Consider the following 22,751-nt stretch of genomic DNA (forward strand, 5'->3'; position numbering starts at 1 on the left):
CCGTTAGGGGACACGGAGGAGCGATGCAGCAACTGCTCACACTGCACTATAAAAAAAACCTGGAAAGGTCAAGAGGATTGCTATGAGCCCCCCAAGCCGCCGGGCCCCATAGCAGCTGCAACCCCTGCACCCTCTATAGTTGCGCCATTGCCCCAATCAGTGTACAGGGAATCATCTGACATGTTACAGTACACGGGATCTGCTGTGTGTGATAGGGATTATCCCCAATCAGTGTACAGGGAATTATCTGACATGTTACAGTACATGGGATCTGCTGTGTGTGATAGGGATTATCCCCAAGCAGTGTACAGGGAAATATCTGACATGTTACAGTACACGGGATCTGCTGTGTGTGAAGGGGATCATGCCCAATCAGTGTACAGGGAATTATCTAACATGTTACAGTACATGGGATCTGCTGTGTGTGATAGGGATCATCCCCAATCAGTGTACAGGGAATTATCTGACATGTTACAGTACACGGGATCTGCTGTGTGTGATAGGGATCATCCCCAATCAGTGTACAGGGAATTATCTGACATGTTACAGTACACGGGATCTGCTGTGTGTGATAGGGATCATTCCCAATCACTGTACAGGGAACCATCTGGCATTGTACAGTACACGGGATCTGCTGTGTGTGATCGGGATCATCCCCAATCAGTGTACAGGGAATTATCTGACATGTTACAGTACATGGGATCTGCTGTGTGTGATAGATATTATCCCCAATCAGTGTACAGGGAATTATCTGACTTGTTACAGTACATGGGATCTGCTGTGTGTGAAGGGGATCATCCCCAATCGCTGTACATGAATTATCTGACATGTTACAGTACACGGGATCTGCTGTGTGTGATAGATATTATCCCCAATCAGTGTACAGGGAATTATCTGACATGTTACAGTACACGGGATCTGCTGTGTGTGATCGGGATCATCCCCAATCAGTGTACAGGGAATTATCTGACATGTTACAGTACACGGGATCTGCTGTGTGTGATAGATATTATCCCCAATCAGTGTACAGTGAATTATCTGACTTGTTACAGTACATGGGATCTGCTGTGTGTGAAGGGGATCATCCCCAATCACTGTACATGAATTATCTGACATGTTACAGTACATGGGATCTGCTGTGTGTGATCGGGATTATCCCCAATCAGTGTACAGGGAATTATCTGACATGTTACAGTACATGGGATCTGCTGTGTGTGATCGGGATCATCCCCAATCAGTGTACAGGGAATTATCTGACATGTTACAGTACATGGGATCTGCTGTGTGTGATAGATATTATCCCCAATCAGTGTACAGGGAATTATCTGACATGTTACAGTACATGGGATCTGCTGTGTGTGATAGATATTATCCCCAATCAGTGTACAGGGAATTATCTGACATGTTACAGTACACGGGATCTGCTGTGTGTGATCGGGATCATCCCCAATCACTGTACAGGGAATTATCTGACATGTTACAGTACATGGGATCTGCTGTGTGTGATAGGGATTATCCCCAATCAGTGTACAGGGAATTATCTGACATGTTACAGTACATGGGATCTGCTGTGTGTGAAGGGGATCATCCCCAATCACTGTACATGAATTATCTGACATGTTACAGTACACGGGATCTGCTGTGTGTGATCGGGATTATCCCCAATCAGTGTACAGGGAATTATCTGACATGTTACAGTACACGGGATCTGCTGTGTGTGATCGGGATCATCCCCAATCAGTGTACAGGGAATTATCTGACATGTTACAGTACACGGGATCTGCTGTGTGTGATAGATATTATCCCCAATCAGTGTACAGGGAATTATCTGACTTGTTACAGTACATGGGATCTGCTGTGTGTGATCGGGATCATCCCCAATCAGTGTACAGGGAATTATCTGACATGTTACAGTACATGGGATCTGCTGTGTGTGATAGATATTATCCCCAATCAGTGTACAGGGAATTATCTGACATGTTACAGTACAGGGGATCTGCTGTGTGTGAAGGGGATCATCCCCAATCAGTGTACAGGGAATTATCTGACTTGTTACAGTACATGGGATCTGCTGTGTGTGATCGGGATCATCCCCAATCACTGTACAGGAATTATCTGATATGTTACAGTACACGGGATCTGCTGTGTGTGATAGATATTATGCCCAATCACTGTACAGGAATCATCTGACATGTTACAGTACATGGGATCTGCTGTGTGTGAAGGGGATCATCCCCAATCACTGTACAGGAATTATCTGACACGTTACAGTACACAGGATCTGCTGTGTGTGAAGGGGATCATCCCCAATCACTGTACAGGAATTATCTGATATGTTACAGTACAAGGGATCGGGATTATCCATCTAATCAGCAGATCTGTAATAATAAAGGGAGCAGGAAAATAAAAGGTTTATAGGCTAATGCAGAGATTATGTACAGACAGGTCGGCAGGGAGGTGCCCTGACTGTAATAATAGCACAGATTAGGGTAATGAGGGAACAATGATACATCCTGATATAGTACATCAGACAATGATCCCAGGGATAATGTGCTCACAGCGTAGTGATTCCAGCGCACAGTATGAATACTTCCTACAGCCCCACAGGTGAATCCATGTCCACTCTCATTTACATGAGGTCAGCGGATTGCTGGCTGTCCTGTAGTGACAAGGACAGCCATATACAGTAGGTGACATTAGGGGGGAAATTTACTAAGAATACGAATACAAAAAATTGTATTTGTATTCTTGTTACGAATAAATACGACAGCATACATCATATGCAAAGTCGTGTTCCGGAGGGGAATTTACAAAGCAGTCAAATACGACTGCTTTGTAACCCTCCGATGTCGTATTAATTCGTATTAGCGGCCGTATATACGAATTAGTGGAGGCAATCTGCATGGATCAGTCAGATCCATCATATCAGTCAGATCCGTGCAGGCTGCAGAGTGTAAAAAAATAGAAAAATAAATAAATAAATAAAAAATTGGCGTGGGGTCCCCCCCATGGCTGTAACCAGCACCAGGCTAAAAGAGCCGGGGCCGGTAATAAAAAATCAGGGTACTTATGTAGTATCTTGGCGTCCGATTTTGTGATTGTATGACTTACCTTAAAGGCCCCCATACACTAGGGCGACTTGTCCTTAGGACAAGTCGCCCCCGACTTCCCCCTGAGCTTCCCCGGCTGCTCCCCGGGGGAGCTTGATTAGATTGGCACTTGATGTGCCATTTTTTACATGTGATAAATCGTCTCGATTTATCACATGTAAAAAACCCGGGGAGCAGGGGGGGGGGGGGCTACAGAGCAGGGCTGCTGGTGGGGGCTGGGGGGGGGCTGGGGACGCTGCGGGGGATACAGGCGGCATAGAGCCGGGCAGAGGGAGCCGGGAGCTGTCAGTGCTAGAAAAAAAAGCCTATACAATAAATGGGCAGCCTGTGATTGGCTGAGCGCTCTCTCAGCCAATTGCTGACTGGCTGAGAGAGCGCTAAGCCAATCACAGGCCGCCCATTCATTGTATGAGCTTTTTTTTTTTTATTCAGTACTGACAGCTCCCGGCTCCCCCTGCCCGGCTCTATGATGCCTGTGTCCACCGCAGCGTCCCCGGCTCTATGATGCCTGTGTCCACCGCAGCGTCCCCAGCCCCCCCTGCTCCCTCCACCGCCGCGCCGCCCCACTAGGTCCCAAGTTGGGTGGTCGGACGTACAGCAGGTCTTGGTGTAAAAAAATAGAATAAAAAACTATTGTTTTTAACTGTGGAACTATGAGTCCCAGCAAGCCTCCCCCGCAAGCTGGGACTTGGAGAACCACAAGTACCAGCCTGCGGGGCATTAAAGGACCCCCTGGCACTTGTAGTTCCACAGTAAAAAAAAAGTTTAATAAACACACACTGACAACACAGAAAAATAAAAGTTTAATACATCCACAGCCCACACATACTGATACCTACCTATCTTGAGCCTGTAAGTAGGTCCCGGACTTTCTCGGCTCCTGATTGGCCGCTAGGCGGCCAATAGAATCATTCAGAGGAGAGGCGCGGAAGATGCCTCTCAGACATTCTCTCCCTGTTAATCAGTTACTAATTGTAGCCAATGTGTTAAAATTAGTGTATTGTATTGCAAACTGTATCTATGTTATATGTCAACGCTAGTTTAAAAGTATATGAAGCCAAGCGCACACTGATGTTCCCTGACAGCGTGTTACTAGATCGGAGAGCAGAGTCCCCGTGTTTGGTAGAGACCCGCTTCCCCATTAACACATTATCGGATATACATTCCTATTCTAAGGATATCAATCAGTGTATCTGCACTTGTGACCGGAGACCCCCAAGCTGAGGCTCCGGTTTTTGAAACCTGAATGTCACGCGCAAACAATTGCCCTGTGTGTATGCAGACAACAAGGGATTCAACCCTGTCAGCATAAATTCTAAAGCGCTCACTTTAATTGATATACCTGTACTTGTGACCGGAGACCCTTAGGTTGACAGCTCCGGATAAAATAATGTCACGCAAAAAATTGCCCCATGTGTATGCAGTCAATAAGGGACTTTTATCCTGCCAGCATAAACTCTGAAGCGCCTACAAAGCTCTGGCATTTAAGTCACTATATTATTAGAAAGGGACTATTTAAACCCGCTCACATAAATGCTGAATAAAGGTGAGAACGTTTCTTTGTCCGCACATTAAATGACTGCTTTACTAAATACCGTGTACAGTGAGCAGGAGAATGGTTACACCAACTTATTAAACTGCTGCTGCACCAATACACTATGTGGTGTGTATAAATATTCCAATAAGTACAGGATCTCCTATAGGAGACTTTGGTCATTTAAATGTTATCACCTCTAAAAACCCTACGATTGTTCCCTGACATAGCATTAAGGATACATGCTATTCCCTGCGTGCCTATAAATTGCTAAAAACAAAATTGGGTACTTGTTTCCTATCTGGGCGCCCAGGTTTTCAACGTACGGCACCGTAATGAAATCGGATCACATCGCATCGGATTCGGTACTCGATGATGTACGATGGCATACGATGCTATCCGATCCGATTTCATTTTAAATCGGATCGCATCGCATGCGGTGACGCGATCAACCCCGATTTTTACATTGGAATCAATGTTAAATGGTCCCTGAGACCCGATTTTACATTGATTTCAATGTAATAACCCTGCAAACCCACGATTTGTATAGGAAACCCCCCCTGATGGTTTAAAATGCGCCTCCATTGTTAACGCCACCCCAGTATTGACGTCAACCCGAAGCGTGGCGAGCGCAGCGATCCCCGCGAGGGGCGGCGGTACGCGTCCTCCGACTTTTTCATACCCCCACTATCCACGTGGAGTTGAGAATAGAATAGTGTGGCGAGCGCAGCGAGCCACCGAGCCCGAAGCGTGGCGAGCGCAGCGAGGGGACGCGGATACCTGTGAAGGCCGCGAGGGGACGCGGATACCTGTGAAGTATCCGCGTCCCCTCGCGGGGCACGCTGCGCTCGCCACGCTTCGGGCTCGGTGGCTCGCTACGCTCGCCACACTATTCTATTCTCAACTCCACGCCGACGTGGATAGTGGGGGTATGAAAAAGTCGGAGGACGCGTACCGCCGCCCCTCGCGGGGATCGCTGCGCTCGCCACGCTTCGGGTTGACGTCAATACTGGGGTGGCGTTAACAATGGAGGCGCATTTTAAACCATCAGGGTGGGTTCCCTATATATCCTATGGGCCAACCATAAAAGCGGGAACGAAATCGCATCGCATCGCATCATTCAATATCGTGTATGTGCATTTGTGGTATCCGATGCGATCCGATTTTTATACGGAGAATAGCATGGTGCGCAATTAACGTAGCGGGCGCCCAGATAGGAAACAAGTACCCAAAATTGCATAGTGTGTACTGAACTATTATTACATAATGTGAACCAATAAAGAACAGGCACAGAGGGGAGCGAGCCAGGCTTTGTGGCAAGCGCAGCGTCCATCTGTGTTCTGTACATTCCATGCTGGTACTAACAACATTCACACCCGACTGGTGTAGCTTGGATGCAATCCATGACCGACCACTCCTGAGATCAGATCTCAATGTATATACACCAGTAATATTTGAAACAAACCAAGCACATAGGAATAGCATGTATTCTCCTCTCACATGTTAAACACAGAAGCAGGACCACACATTTAATAAACCCAGTAGGGCACGAACTATCTAACTAATTACACTATAAGTGCGGACCAACAAGTGCACTGCCTGATTCAAATTTGTGTCCCTTGTATGCACGAGAAACAACAACAGAGAGATAAGTGCAAATAACCATAGGATACACTAACTATCATAATGGATACAGATATGCAATAACTACAATGTACCCCTGCTGAGTATCTACATGTTGCAACCATTAACCCCTTCCCGACATTTGACGTATATATGCGTCATGGCCGGGATGTACTTCCCGACACATGACGTATATATACGTCATGGCTTCAAACTGTCACTGCGTCTAGAGACGCAGTGACAGAGGGACGATGTCTGCTGTCCCTGACAGCAGACATGTCCCTGCATGCCCAGGGGGGGCTGCGATGCCGCCCCCCCGTCGGCGATCGCTGTGATTGGCTGTTCAGTGTGAACAGCCAATTACAGCGTTTTCTGTGTCACCGGCTGTGACGAACCTTCGGATGCCCCACCCCAGTTCGTCAATGGGTAGCCCCCTAAAGGCCTACCGTGCTTGCACCCCAACACAGGGGGGCAGGCACCCAGCTATTCCTAAACAGCGCCCAGTGACTACCAGACCTTTGCAGGCCTGAAACTGTACTATTTCTCTAAGGGTGTCTGAATCCAGCAGGAAATGCCTTATCTCATCCCCCCTTTCTCCTACAGGAAGCATCAGCCAGTTGAATAGACTGAGACCTTGCAATCCACAATATGGTCTGTTTTGACTTCACACCTGGGCCGCCCCTTATCAGCAATGGTTCCTGGCCTTTTGTTCTCCCCGGGGACTTGTTATAGACTGGCCGGCACCAGACCAGCAGGGGGCCAGAGAGTCCCAGAGAACAACCAGTTTCCAGGGCTCCGGCCTCAGCCAATCCCTACACAGGACTCAGGGGCATTTACATCTCAGGATTCAAGCAACGACCAATCCGGTCGCAGAACTCAAGAATAAAAGGGGCTGACACAGCAGCTCTGGGTTAAACTTTCTGCATCCATCCAGGATCCCTGACCCGGCGAGGCAGGATCCCAGGGGAGGAAGCTGAGTTCCCTCCAGACCCCACCAGAACTTCAGCAGTGGGCAGTCGGCCCTGGCGCAGTGGACCCCATACCACAGCCAGCGGTTGCATCCAGCGTGCCAGCACCCCGACGGCACCCACAGGCCAAGCGGCTGGGATTCATCACCTGCAGGACCAGCAGTGGGCAGTCGGCCCTGGCGCAGTGGACCCCATACCACAGCCAGCGGTTGCCTCCAGCGTGCCAGCACCCCGACGGCACCCACAGGCCAAGCGGCTGGGATTCATCACCTGCAGGACCGGCAGCGGGCATCGGCCTTGGCTCAGTGGAGCCCGTACCTCCGCTGGGGTTCCGCATTCCCCCCTCACCAAGGCCCCACCAGCCTCAGCTCAGAGACTGCCCAAGGTGACTATTGACTGTGGAAGGGAAGGGGAGGTGTTCACCTTTGTGTGGTTCTGATATAGTTAGTGTGTGCTGTGTATATTGTAGGCTACCTGTATTGTGTAGTGTTAGTGGTGTGGTTATGGTTTTCATGTACTGTTAATATGAAATAAAGGTGCGCTTTGTACCTTGCTTTTGTGGCCTTACTGTGTGATCCGCGAACCGAGGTTCTCCCGGGACTGTGCAAATGCTGTAAACACTGCCTTTCTCAAGGCGGATACGAGCGATAGGCCCCTCCATGCACCCATGAGCCCGGGAGTCCTAACAATTGGTGGCAAGCAGTGGGGATCACACAGTCCTGTACACCAGGCAGAACCAGGGGCCCGTATCGTTATACGGCCAGGTTCTGTTGGCACAATAGCCCATAACCTGATAGTATAGAACCACACAGGGAGGAACACGTAAGCCAGACCCTAAGCAGGCTAAAATGCAGGAGAATGAGGAGCAGCGGGCTCGACAGGAGCGCGAACATCCCTACCGGAGGGCCCGCAAGCCAGAGCTGCAGGTATTATGCCAGTCCAAAGACATCGCCTTTGTGGATACGGACACCCGTGAAGTCCTCATTGGTCGGCTCGGTGAGTGGGTACGCACCCATCCGGCCGGCCCCGACGACGAGACTGCCACAAGTCCTGCGGAGGACTCCGGCACGGGGACCTCTGCACAGCCGGCGATGGATACCCTCCCGGCCCAACTCCTTGCAGCGTTGGACACGCTGGGACACCGGGGGCCCCGCCTAGGGTTCCGGGATGTGCCTCCACTCCGGGAGGCCGAGACGGACATTGACACACACCTCCAGATGTTTGAGAACCTGATGGGAGTCCACCGGGTAGGTCCGGAGGACTGGCCCAAGTACCTAGGGCCGAGTCTGACCGGGAAGGCCCTGGAAGCCTACCAAGGACTCAGTGTACAGGCCTGTGGGAACTATGCCGAGCTGAAGAAGGCACTACTGGCCCGGTTCCAGATCACTGCTGAAACCTACCGCCAGCGCTTCCGAAGTATTAGGAAGAAGGAAGGTAGTTCCTACGTGGAGTATGGCTCACAGCTGCAGAGCCTCTACCGAAAGTGGACTGAAGGGAAGCAGGCGGCCAGCGCTGGGCAGATTGCGGATCTGATGGTAATGGAACAATTATTGGCCCAATTACCCGTGGACCTCCGGGAGTGGGTGGCGGATCGCGACCCCATCAGCCCGGGGAAGGCCGCCAGCCTAGCCGACGAATTCCTGGCTAACCGCTCGGGATGGAGGAACACACTCTCTACCCCCTCCACCGGGCTACGGCGAGCCATTCAGGGCTTCCCGCCAGGGAAGCCCCCTACCAAACCCTTGGTCCCACGGTGGGAGCCCCCGAGAGCCCCGGCAGCCAACTTCCCACCACCCATTCCCAGGTCCCGAACCCCAATTGGACCTCGGGACTGCTTCCGCTGTGGACAGCCGGGGCACCTGCAGAAGAACTGTCCCCGGGGTCAAGACCGCCCCACCCCCGTAGCCCTTGTCTACGGGCAGCCGGCAAAGGGGCCCGGTGAAGAGGAGGAGGACCTATATACCGATGGGGATGAGGACAATGAGGGGGTCTATGCCGTGGACCTGGTAGGCGACCCGGGGGCACCTGCCCCGAAAAACATGCGGGGACACATGCAGCCAGTATGGGTCGAGGGACGGGAAGTAACTGGACTCAGAGACTCTGGAGCTTCTCTAACCCTGGTGGAGCCCGACCTAATCCCTCCCGGCCTCCTTCTGCAACAACAGCGAGTGACCATCCGCACCGCAGGAGGCCAGGAGCGGGACATTCCTGTAGCCCGGGTTCGAATGGACTGGAAGGCCGGGCAAGGAACCATAGAAGTGGGCGTGCTCAGCGGACTGCCCGCCAAGGTCATTTTAGGTAACGACCTTGGGCAAGGACTCGTGACCCATTTTGTGCAACCCGTTACCAGAAGCCAAACTCGGGGAGTAGGGAGGGGAGACCCGAACCCCCGACTACGGATCCCGACACCAACCCAGTCGCCGTCCTGGCGTGCAACCCTGGAACAAGGCCCCGGTCCTGAGAGGGTGAGTGAACCAAGTAACCATGACCTCCCGACTGTTCCTGACTTGGGGGAGGGCGACCGAGAGAAGTTTAGGAAGGCCCAGGCTACGGATCCCTCATTGGCCGAGTTGCGCCGGGCCGCCGAACAGGGGGGCCTGGACCGGGGAGGGAATCGTATAGTCTGGGAAAAGGGGCTGCTGTATAGGATAGTCCCCATAAGGCCTGACCTGGGGCCCGGCACCTCACCCAAACAACTGATAGTCCCCGCAGCCTATAGACCCGAGCTCCTAGCCCTGGCCCATGACATCCCGGCCGCCGGCCACCTGGGCACCCGTAAGACACGGAACCGGCTAGTGAAGAACTTCTTCTGGCCGGGGGTGTCACGGGCGGTAAAAGAGTACCGCGCCTCTTGTGACACCTGCCAGCGGTTAGCCGGCGCCCCAACCAAAGCCCCCTTGTTGCCCATGCCCATCATAGGGGAGCCATTCAAAAGGGTAGCGATAGACCTTGTAGGCCCCCTTAAGGTGCCCAGTCGGTCCGGCAAAAAGTACATCCTCACTCTGGTAGATGTGGCCACCCGGTACCCTGAGGCAGTGGCTCTCGCCTCCATAGATGCGGAGCACGTGGTACAGGCCCTTGTGGACATCTTCAGCAGAGTGGGGTACCCCCAGGAGGTGCTCACAGACCAGGGGTCCCAATTCCAGGGAGAGCTAGTGAAGACCCTGTGGGAGAAGTGGGGGGTGAGGGCTCTCCGGACCACCGCTTACCACCCCCAAACCAATGGGTTGTGCGAACGGTTCAATGGGACCCTCAAGTCCCTGCTCAAAGCATACGTCCACTCAGAGGGGAAGGACTGGGAGAAGGCGCTGCCGCAACTCCTGTTTGCCTACCGAGAGGTGGCACAAGAGTCTACCGGCTACTCCCCCTTTGAGCTGTTGTATGGCCACTCAGTACGGGGACCCCTCGACCTAGTCAAGGAAGGGTGGGAAGGGACCTTCCGAGACCCAGAACAGCCGGTTCTGCAGTACGTTGAACAACTGCAGGCGCGACTGAAGCGGGTGATGGGCTTAGCCAGAGAGAACCTAATCCAGGCCCAGGACAAACAAAAAGGATGGTATGACCAGCATGCTCGCCTCCGGGAAATGGTCCCGGGGCAGAAAGTGATGGTCCTGATACCAGTGAAGCATAACAAGCTCCAGGCCACATGGGCAGGTCCCTACACCGTCATGGAGAGAAAAGGTCCCGTCTCTTACCTAGTATCCCTAGACAAAGGGGGCCGGCAATGCCGCGTCTTCCACATAAACCGGCTTAAGGGGTACGTGGAGAGGCACATAGGGGCGATGGTGGTGTGCTGCCCACCCATGGGTGAGACCGAGCTAGACCCCCTCCCTGACCTGCTAGAGGTAGCTCGACAAAACCAGGGCATTGAGGCAGTGCAGATAGGCGCCCAGCTGGAACCCCAACAGCAGCAGGAACTGGGGGAGGTGCTCCGGGAGCATGAAGCCCAGTTCACCTGCCGTCCGGGCTGCACCCCACTGGCCACCCACAATGTGGACACCGGGGAGGCCAAACCTTGCCGACAGGCGGCGTACAGAATAACCCCGGAAGTATTGAGACAGGTCCGGGCCGAAATAGAAGAGATGCTGCAACTTGGAGTAATAGTCCCCTCCCGTAGCCCCTGGGCAGCCGGGGTGGTGCTGGTGCCGAAGAAAGATGGTACCACCCGGTTTTGCGTGGATTACCGGAAGCTCAATGAGGTAACGGTGACCGATGCGTATCCCATGCCACGAATGGATGAGCTGTTGGACAGATTAGGTGGGGCCCGCTATGTGTCCACCCTGGATTTGAGCAAAGGGTATTGGCAAATACCCCTATCCAGCGGAGCACAGGAGCGCTCTGCATTCACCACCCCCTGTGGCCTCTTCGAATTCACGATGCTGCCATTTGGGATGAAGAATGCCCCTGCCACCTTCCAGCGCACAGTGGATAACATGCTGGAGGGGTGCCAGGAGTTTGCCCACGCCTACCTGGACGACATAGCTATCTTTAGTGACAGCTGGGAGGAGCATCTGACTCACGTTAGGGAGGTGCTGACCCGGATCCAGCGAGCCGGGTTCACCATCCGCCCCGACAAATGCCACATGGGAATGGCTGAGGTCCAATACCTAGGACACCGAGTGGGAAGCGGGCAGCTGCGCCCGGAGCCCGCTAAAGTAGAGGCCATTCTAAACTGGCCCCGGCCTTCCTCCCAGAAGCAGGTCCGCGCCTTCCTGGGGACTGCGGGGTACTACCGAAAGTTTGTACCCCAATACAGTACCATAGCCCAGCCCCTGACCGACTTGACTAAAAAGAAACACGCCAAACAGATAGCGTGGACAGCCCCCTGTGACCATGCCTTCTCCCAACTCAAATTGGCCTTAGCCAGCTCCCCCGTGCTAGCCACCCCCGACTTTGACAAACGGTTCCTGGTTCAGACTGATGCCTCAGACCATGGGCTGGGGGCCGTCTTAAGCCAAGTAGGGGCAGATGGCCGAGACCACCCCGTAGTGTACCTGTCCCGGAAACTGGTGGAGCGAGAGAAGGCCTATGCCACCATCGAAAAGGAATGCCTGGCCATTGTGTGGGCCCTAAAGAAGCTCCAACCATATCTTTATGGGAAGGAGTTCACTGTCCTGACCGACCATAACCCCCTGAGCTGGCTTCAAAAAACGTCTGGAGAGAACGGGAGGCTACTACGGTGGAGCCTTGCCCTCCAAGCTTATAATTTTTCTATTTCTCACAAAAAGGGCAAGGACCACGCCAATGCGGATGGACTGTCCCGACAGGAGGAGCCGGATCCCGCTCCCAGGAAACCACTGGCCCCGATCCTCCCGACTGGCCCTGATCCAAGAGCCAGCCCCTCCGACCGGGTTTAGGAAGGGGGAGGACTGTGACGAACCTTCGGATGCCCCACCCCAGTTCGTCAATGGGTAGCCCCCTAAAGGCCTACCGTGCTTGCACCCCAACACAGGGGGGCAGGCACCCAGCTATTCCTAAACAGCGCCCAGTGACTACCAGACCTTTGCAGGCCTGAAACTGTACTATTTCTCTAAGGGTGTCTGAATCCAGCAGGAAATGCCTTATCTCATCCCCCCTTTCTCCTACAGGAAGCATCAGCCAGTTGAATAGACTGAGACCTTGCAATCCACAATATGGTCTGTTTTGACTTCACACCTGGGCCGCCCCTTATCAGCAATGGTTCCTGGCCTTTTGTTCTCCCCGGGGACTTGTTATAGACTGGCCGGCACCAGACCAGCAGGGGGCCAGAGAGTCCCAGAGAACAACCAGTTTCCAGGGCTCCGGCCTCAGCCAATCCCTACACAGGACTCAGGGGCATTTACATCTCAGGATTCAAGCAACGACCAATCCGGTCGCAGAACTCAAGAATAAAAGGGGCTGACACAGCAGCTCTGGGTTAAACTTTCTGCATCCATCCAGGATCCCTGACCCGGCGAGGCAGGATCCCAGGGGAGGAAGCTGAGTTCCCTCCAGACCCCACCAGAACTTCAGCAGTGGGCAGTCGGCCCTGGCGCAGTGGACCCCATACCACAGCCAGCGGTTGCATCCAGCGTGCCAGCACCCCGACGGCACCCACAGGCCAAGCGGCTGGGATTCATCACCTGCAGGACCAGCAGTGGGCAGTCGGCCCTGGCGCAGTGGACCCCATACCACAGCCAGCGGTTGCCTCCAGCGTGCCAGCACCCCGACGGCACCCACAGGCCAAGCGGCTGGGATTCATCACCTGCAGGACCGGCAGCGGGCATCGGCCTTGGCTCAGTGGAGCCCGTACCTCCGCTGGGGTTCCGCATTCCCCCCTCACCAAGGCCCCACCAGCCTCAGCTCAGAGACTGCCCAAGGTGACTATTGACTGTGGAAGGGAAGGGGAGGTGTTCACCTTTGTGTGGTTCTGATATAGTTAGTGTGTGCTGTGTATATTGTAGGCTACCTGTATTGTGTAGTGTTAGTGGTGTGGTTATGGTTTTCATGTACTGTTAATATGAAATAAAGGTGCGCTTTGTACCTTGCTTTTGTGGCCTTACTGTGTGATCCGCGAACCGAGGTTCTCCCGGGACTGTGCAAATGCTGTAAACACTGCCTTTCTCAAGGCGGATACGAGCGATAGGCCCCTCCATGCACCCATGAGCCCGGGAGTCCTAACACCGGCGAATAACGTTCGCCGGTGACACAGGGATCGGAGGTGATTGGTGCTGTAAAGTACAGCACCAATCACCGCGGGGTGTAAGGGTGACACTGGTGTCACCCCACCTCACCCCGCCCGCCCCCAAAGGCCGTGATTGGTTCTTAGGACCGACGAACCAATCACAGCCATGGAGGGGGGTTTAAACTAACGGTGACTGCACTGCAGACGCCATTCCGGTCTGAAATTGCGTGCAGTGCGGTCACCGTGCCTAGCTGCCGCAGTATACTGACCTGAACCTTACAAAATACTTACCTGATCACTGCCTGGATCTTGCTACTTCTTGCTTCTTGCTGTGACTTCCTGTGCTGTGTTGTGCTGCTGCAGTGTCATCGAGTATAGATAGAGAGATAGAGAGAGAGAGAGAGATAGAGAGGGCTAGTGACAGAGAGTGCTATATTTTGTGCTGCTGCAGTGTGATAAAGTTATAGATAGAGAGATAGAGAGAGATAGATAGAGAGATAGAGAGATAGTGACAGATTGTGCTATATATTTTTTATATAACTGACTGCTGCCCCCCCTTTTGTGCTGATCAGTATAAATTAACTGATCAGCAACTTTTTGGGGGCACAGGGTTTTATTTTTATATAAATACCTGTCAGTGCTGCTGCTGCAGTGTCATAGAGTGATAGATAGTGAGAGATAGAGAGAGATAGTGACAGAGAGTGCTATATTTTGTGTCTGCTGTCCCCCTTTTGTGCACCCCCAGCAACTTTTTGGGGGTGCAGGGGTTATTTTTTATATATATTACTGTCAGTGCTGCTGCTGCAGTGTCATAGAGTGAGAGATAGAGAGAGATAGAGAGAGATAGAGAGAGATAGAGAGAGATAGTGACAGATAGTGATAGAGAGTGCTATATTTTGTGTCTGCTGCCCCCGCCTTTTGTGCTGATCACTATATCTGAGGTGATCAGCAACTTTTTGGGGGTGCAGAGGTTTTTTTTTTATATATACCTGTCAGTTGCTGCCAGTTGCACTGTCAGTTGCACCAAAGGTTGTGCACCTGCTGCCCCTCACTGGTAATCAGTGTCGCATCAGTGATCACCTTTTTTTTTTTTTGAGGGTGCTGTGGGGTCTTTTTTAAATTTTTTTTTTACACACACGATTTTGTGGGTGTCCTGTGGCCAGGGGCGGATCCAGGACAAAATGACAGGGGGGGCACCATGATAAAAAAGGGTTTGGGTGGGGGAGGGGCCATGTCTCTTAACATGTGGTGCCAGTATACATGTTAAGAGAGCAGCAGGAGAGGGTGGAAATGGAATTAAAAATAGGCCCTGGCATTTAAAGTATGCAGGCCCACCATGGCGACAAAAGTGAAGGATGTAGTTGTGCGCGCACCAAAGGCGCGCTCCGGAAAAGGGTGTGTGGCCAATCAACAGGGGGCGTGTCAACACCATATACAACTTCTACACATTATGCAACAAAATACTAGACCCCATTATACTTGCCCCTTACACATGATGCCAAATGGAATGAGCCAAAATTGACATAATGCCACACGGATTGAGCCAAAATTCAAATAATGCCACATGGATTGTGTCAAAATTCACATAATGCCACATGGATTGAGCCAAAATTTACATAATAACACACACGGATTGAGCCAAAATTCACATAATGCCAAATGGATTGTGTCAAAATTCACATAATGCCACACGGATTGAGCCAAAATTCCCATAATGCAACAGGGATTGGGGAAAAATTCACATAATGCCACACGGATTGAGCCAAAATTCCCATAATGCCACATGGATTGAGCCAAAATTCACATAATGCCACACGGAATGAGACAAAATTCACATAATGCCACACGGATTGAGCCAAAATTCCCATAATGCAACAGGGATTGGGGAAAAATTCCCATAATGCCACATGGATTGAGCCAAAATTCCCATAATGCCACATGGATTGAGCTAAAATTCCCATAATGCCACATGGATTGAGCCAAAATTCACATAATGCCACATGGATTGAGCCAGAATTCACATAATGCCACACAGATTAAGCCAAAATTCACAATACACTTCATAAACAGGGACATTGTCCACCAAAGGCTCGCATTAAACATTTACACCATAATGTCCATTACATGTTAAGTTACACGCCATTATGTCCATTATGTGTTATGCCAAACACCATAATGCCTTTTAAAAGTTACGCTACATAAGTGCTGCTTCTCTACATGCTCATTGCCAAGGGTTCCATGCTCATTGCCAGAGGTTCCATGCTCGTTGCCATGTGGGATTACATGCTCATTGCCAAGGGGGAATACATGCTCGTGGTAAATGGGGGACAGCAGAAGTGATAGCCACTGATAGTGGTAGAGCCTGGCTGTATTCAGAGCACTGCAGGTACTGGCTATTTGAAATAATACCACTTTCACACCAGAAAATGCATTCCCAGGTTGGCCCCTTTGAGAAAACCACCCCTCCCCCCTTTAACCAGTTATCTCATTTAACCGGCTATATCTTTGGAACCAACTGACCAATTTACATGAGACAAGTATTTTATTGAAGAACTTTTGAGTGGGCTTTGAACGTTTTGTTCCAGAGTAATCTGCCCTCAAAGAACATGAACAGCCATGAAATTACATTTCAAAAATAAAAAAATCGGTTTACACGCAATATCTCTGGAACCGATTGACCGATTTGGACCAGCCTGGTATCATATTGAAGGCCCAGCGATTTGGAATTAAATGAAATAAACAACAAGCTTCTGTGATGCCAGAGCGGGAACTGGAAGCCGTCGGAACCGGGTGGGGGTCGGAATTGACGGGTCCCATATTATCCTATGGGGAAAAAACGTTACAGGTTTGCCAGGCGATATCTCCGGTTCCCGGGGGGCTAGAGACACGGGGCTGGGCTCGTTGGAAAGCCCTGGTCCTCAGCTACAAAATAAATGACAGGGGGGGCACGTGCCCGGGTGCCCCCCCCTGAATCCGCCACTGCCTGTGGCCACTGTGCGCTGATTAGTGACGTACATCACTGATCAGCTTTTTCGGCACAGGGTTGATCTATTTTTATTTATTTTTTTGATAAAATTCCTGTTGCCTTTGAGCGCTGTTCAGTGACGGACGTTACTGACCAACATCTGTGCTCAATTTTTGGCGCAGGACCTTTTTTTTTTTTTTTTTTAACCCCTTCAATTTTTTTTTTTTTTAACCCCTTCAATTTTTTTTTTTTTTTATTGGGATCAAATTCCTGTATAAAGTATTTTTTTTTTTTCTGCACTACATACACACTACACACTACATACCCCCCTGGGTTGAAATAAAGTTTGTACCCCCCCCTACACTATACACGTGTTGAAACATTTCACTACCAGAAACACAAAAATAAAAATGTCATCCCAAATGTCATCCCAGTCATCCAGAAGAATGTATTCAGCGGAGGAGGCATATGCCATGCTTGCCTCTGACTCTGACACAGCTAGTGATGCAAGCGGGTATTTTGAAGGCTTCGTCTTAAGCTCCTCTTCCTCCTCTGGTGATGAGGGACCCCCTCAAAGACGCCCCCGTAGAGCAGCTGAGACCCCCCCCCCAATAATTGATCTCGTATGGACCCCACCACCAGACAATTTTGAGCCCCAGGTTCCTGAGTTTTTGGCCATGCCAGGAATCCAATTTGATTCCACAGGTCTCAGAGAAATTGACTTTTTCAAATTATTTTTCTGTGATGATTTTATACATTTAATGGTGGACCAAACTAATTTATATGCCCAGCAGTTCATTGCTCAAAACCCCACGTCATCATTTGCTAGGTGGACCCCTGTAGATGCAGTAGAGATGATGACGTTTTGGGGTCTGGTGTTTCATATGGGCATAGTAAAAAAGCCAGAAATTAGGCAATATTGGAGTACAGATGTTCTGTACAGCACCCCATTTTACCGTATGGCCATGACTCGGGCTCGTTTTGAGATGATCCTTAAATTTTTGCATTACAATGATAATGCACAGTGCCCACCCAGAGATGATCCCACCTTTGACCGGCTATTCAAAGTCAGGCCGGTCATTGATCATTTCAGTGCCAAATTTGAAGAGATGTACATCCCTGAAAAATTTATTTGTATCGACGAGTCCCTTATACATTTTAAAGGAAGGGTTAAATTCCGCCAGTACCTTCCCAGTAAGAGGGCAAGGTATGGCATAAAAATGTATAAGCTGTGTGAAAGCACCTCAGGGTACACCCACAGGTTTAGGGTATATGAAGGGAAGGATTCAAGAATTGAACCGCCAGAATGCCCCCCCTCCCTCGTAGGTGTTAGTGGAAAAATTGTCTGGGATTTAGTGCACCCCTTCCTGGATAAAGGTTATCACCTCTATGTGGATAACTTTTACACTAGCATCCCCCTGTTTAAGGCCCTTGGTTCAAGAGGTACAGCAGCTTGCGGTACTGTGCGTAAGAACCAAAGAGGCCTCCCAAAAACGCACATTGCCCAAGTAATGAGAAGGGGTGAAAGCAGGGGAATATGCACCGAAAATATGTTGTTGGTCAAATATAAGGACAAGAGGGATGTCCTTATACTGAAAACAATTCATGGAGACAGTACCACCTCCGTCCCTGTACGAGGTACCAGTACCCACACCTCAAAACCTAATTGTATCCTGGATTACAATAGGTACATGGGCGGAGTGGATCTTTCAGATCAGGTACTGAAGCCGTACAGTGCCCTGCGGAAAACAAAAATCTGGTACAAGAAGCTGGCCGTGTATATCATCCAGATGGCACTGTATAACGCTTACGTGCTATTCCGTTCTACCAGCCAAAGGGGGACATTTATGCACTTTCAAGAGGAAGTCATAAAGGGCCTTATATTTGGGAACCAGCAGGCAGAGGGCCCCAGTACTTCTAGTACTGGCCCCCGTATTGTACCAGGGCAGCATTTTCCTAACGAAATCCCCTCCACTGCAAGAAAGGGCAGGACACAAAAAAGGTGCAAAGTTTGCTATAAAAAGGGAATAAGAAAGGAAACTATTTTTCACTGTGAAACTTGCCCCGACAAACCCGGCCTATGTATAAAGGAGTGTTTTAAAATATACCACACATCTTTGGATTATTAGGTTCATCATTTCACCGTGCTTCGGGGGTCTTGCTAATGCCACATAGCACCCACTATTCATTCCACCAGAATCTGAGCTGCAAAATCCAAAAATCACTCCTTCCCTTCTGAGTCCTGCCATGCACCCAACTGGTATTTTTTGGTCACATATGAGGCATTGCCATACTCGGGAGAAATTGGGGCACAGATTTTGGGGGGCTTTTTCTCCTTCATACCTTCTGAAAATGAAAAATTTTGAGCCAGAACTGCATTTTTGTGTAAAAAAATGTAATTTTTCATTTTCACTGCCAAGTTGTATCAAAATTGGTGAAACCCTGGGGGTTTGAAATGTACACTATACCCCTAGATGAATTCCCTGAGGGGTGTAGTTTGCAAAATGGGGTCACTTGTGGGGGGGTTCCACTGTATTGGTGTTTTGGGGGTCTTGCTAATGCGACATAGCACCCACCAACATTCCACCAGAATCTGTGCTGCAAAATCCAAATATCACTCCTTCCCTTCTGAGTCCTGGCACTTTTTGGTCACACATGAGGCATTGCCGTACTCGGGAGAAATTGGGGCACAGATTTTGGGGTGCTTTTTCTCCTTCATACCTTCTGAAAATGAAAAATTTTGAGCCAGAACTGCATTTTTGTGTAAAAAAATGTAATTTTTCATTTTCACTGCCCAGTTGTATCAAAATTGGTGAAACCCCTGGGGTTTGAAATGTACACTATACCCCTAGATGAATTCCCTGAGGGGTGTAGTTTGCAAAATGGGGTCACTTGTGGGGGGCTTCCACTGTATTGGTGCTTTGGGGGTCTTGCTAATGCGACATAGCACCCACCAACATTCCACCAGAATCTGTGCTGCAAAATCCAAATATCACTCCTTCCCTTCTGAGTCCTGCCATGCACCCAAATGGTATTTTTTGGTCACATGTGAGACATTGCCGTACTCGGGAGAAATTGGGGCACAGATTTTGGGGTGCTTTTTCTCCTTCATTCCTTGTGAAAATGAAAAATTTTGAGCCAGAACTGCATTTTTGTGTAAAAAATGTAATTTTTCATTTGCACAGCCCAGTTGTATCAAAATTGGTGAAACCCCTGGGGGTTTGAAATGTACACTATACCCCTAGATGAATTCCCTGAGGGGTGTAGTTTGCAAAATGGGGTCACTTGTGGGGGGGTTCCACTGTATTGGTGCTTGGGGGGTCTTGCTAATGCGACATAGCACCCACCAACATTCCACCAGAATCTGAGCTGCAAAATCCAAAAATCACTCCTTCCCTTCTGAGTCCTGCCATGCACCCAAATGGTATTTTTTGGTCACATGTGAGGCATTGCCGTACTCGGGAGAAATTGGGGCACAGATTTTGGGGTGCTTTGTCTCCTTCATTCCTTGTGAAAATGAAAAATTTTGAGCCAGAACTGCATTTTTGTGTAAAAAATTTAATTTTTCATTTTCACTGCCCAGTTGTACCACAATTGGTGAAACCCCTGGGGGTTTGAAATGTACACTATACCCCTAGATGAATTCCCTGAGGGGTGTAGTTTGCAAAATGGGGTCACTTGTGGGGGGGTTCCTAAATTTTAGCATCTTATAGTGCCTAGAAACCTACATGGTGGCTAAAAAATAATCTCATAAAAAGGAGGCTCCAAAATCAAGTAGGTGCTCCTTCTATTATGAAGCCTGTGGTTTGGTCAACGTGCACACTAGGGCCACATATAGGATATTTATGAAAACAAAAGAATTGGGGGAATCAATTTTTAGTCACATTTCTCTAGTAAAATCTACTGTGTTCCTTAGAAAAATGTATTAAAATTGCAAATCTGCAAAAAAAATGAAATTTTGAAATTTCACCTACACTTTGTTTTAACTCCTGTGAAACACCTAAAGGGTTAACAAACTTCCAAAATGCTGTTTTGAATACTGTGAGGGGTGCAGTTTTTGAAATGGCATCATTTATGGGGGTGTCTCACATACAAGTCCCTCAAAGTCACATCAGAACTGAACTGGTCCCTAAAAAAATCAGTGTTTGAAATTTTCTTGAAAATTTGAGAATTTGCTATTCATATTGTAAGCCTCCTAGTGTCCAAAAAAATTAAAAGGAAGTTGAAATAATGATGGAAACATAAAGTAGACATATGGTCTATGTTAGTTATTAACTATTTTGAGTGGTATGATTATTTGTCTCACAAGCAGAAAATTTAACATTTTGCAAATTGCTAAATTTTCCATTTTTTTACGACATTTTGGTATTTTTCACAAAAAAACACAGACTGTATCGACCAAAATTTACCACTAATTTGAAGTACAATGTGTCACGAAAAAACAATCTCAAAATCACTGGGATAAGTAAAAGCAAAAAAAAGTTATCCCCACTTAAGTGATACATGTCAGATTTGAAAAAAAGGGCTCTGTCAGGAAGGCAAAAACTGGCTCTGTCAGGAAGGGGTTAAATACATACACTTGTATAAAAAGCAATCCGACACTGCGATAGCAGGACCAGGAATCATTACAAGACCTGGGAACTGATGGATGTATAATCCTTCTGTGACACATTTAGTGCTCAATAAAAGAGCAACCACATTGGCACCAATAGTGCATCACAAAAGCTTTATATAACATTAACTTAAATCACTAACGGATTACAGAGGACAATTTTAATCTTTCAATTTTCTTTTTCTTTATAACTATCTAAATTTTTTAACAATTTTCGCCATATCAATCCCTGTCACAGGGGACTAGATTACCGGGTCATATACAATTAATAAAATTACTTATTACTAAATAAAGTGATGGCCGGTCAGCTTTTAAATTGAATTAACACGAATAAAATATACACCATTATTGGTATTGTACACTGTTTTTATAAAGAAGGCATCTAAGACTGTGTGGATGAGGAGTGCATCTGAATAAAACGGATTTCTTTCTTCTCTTTTTTTGCACGAGGTATTACAGATACAGCAGTGCCAGGCACCAGACAGGTAGATACGGCAGTACTAGGCACCAGACAGGTAGATAAGGCAGTACTAGGCACCAGACAGGTAGATATGGCAGTACTAGGCATAGGTGTGCGCACATTGAGTGTTAGGAGTGCACAGGCACCCTCAAATGCTGTGCCCACCCTTATGAACAGCTCCCTGTCACTAGCAATACCTTTTACCAAAGTCTTGTATTCCATTACAATTAGCGCCCATCAATCAATTGTGTGTTTTGCATTGTTAATTGTACTAGACCGTTGTCCTATCACTACATACCTGCATAATCCATATTTTTTTTTAACTTTATATGCATGTACTGTACTGTTATAGAGAGTAATAAGAATATTAAAACTGAAATAGGCAGGAGATTATGTTCTGGCTGAGAGACATTTTATATTTTAGCGAGTACCAATAGATGATGGTAAACATGCATGATTGGCAGTGCTATACACACCACTTTGACGGTGCACCCCCTAATAAAATGGGCTGCGCACGCCTATGGCACTAGGTACAAGACAGGTAGATACAGCAATACTAGGCACCAGCAGAATTTATAAGAATTAATTATATTGCAGTAGGTACTGGTTGGCAGTGCACCAACAGCATGGAATTATTTATTACAGTTCCAGCACTGCAGAACAGGTATTATTTTTTAATTAAATATAACAGCCTAGGTAGAAACTACTAGGTAGGCAGTAACACTGGCAGTGGGCACCAGACGGTAGATACAGCAGTACCAGGCACCAGACAGGTAGATACGGCAGTACTAGGCACCAGACAGGTAGATACGGCAGTACTAGGCACCAGACAGGTA

The sequence above is a fragment of the Crinia signifera genome, chromosome 2 (genome assembly GCF_055691185.1).
Source record: "Crinia signifera chromosome 2, ASM5569118v1, whole genome shotgun sequence".
In the NCBI taxonomy this organism is placed as follows: Eukaryota; Metazoa; Chordata; class Amphibia; order Anura; family Myobatrachidae; genus Crinia; species Crinia signifera.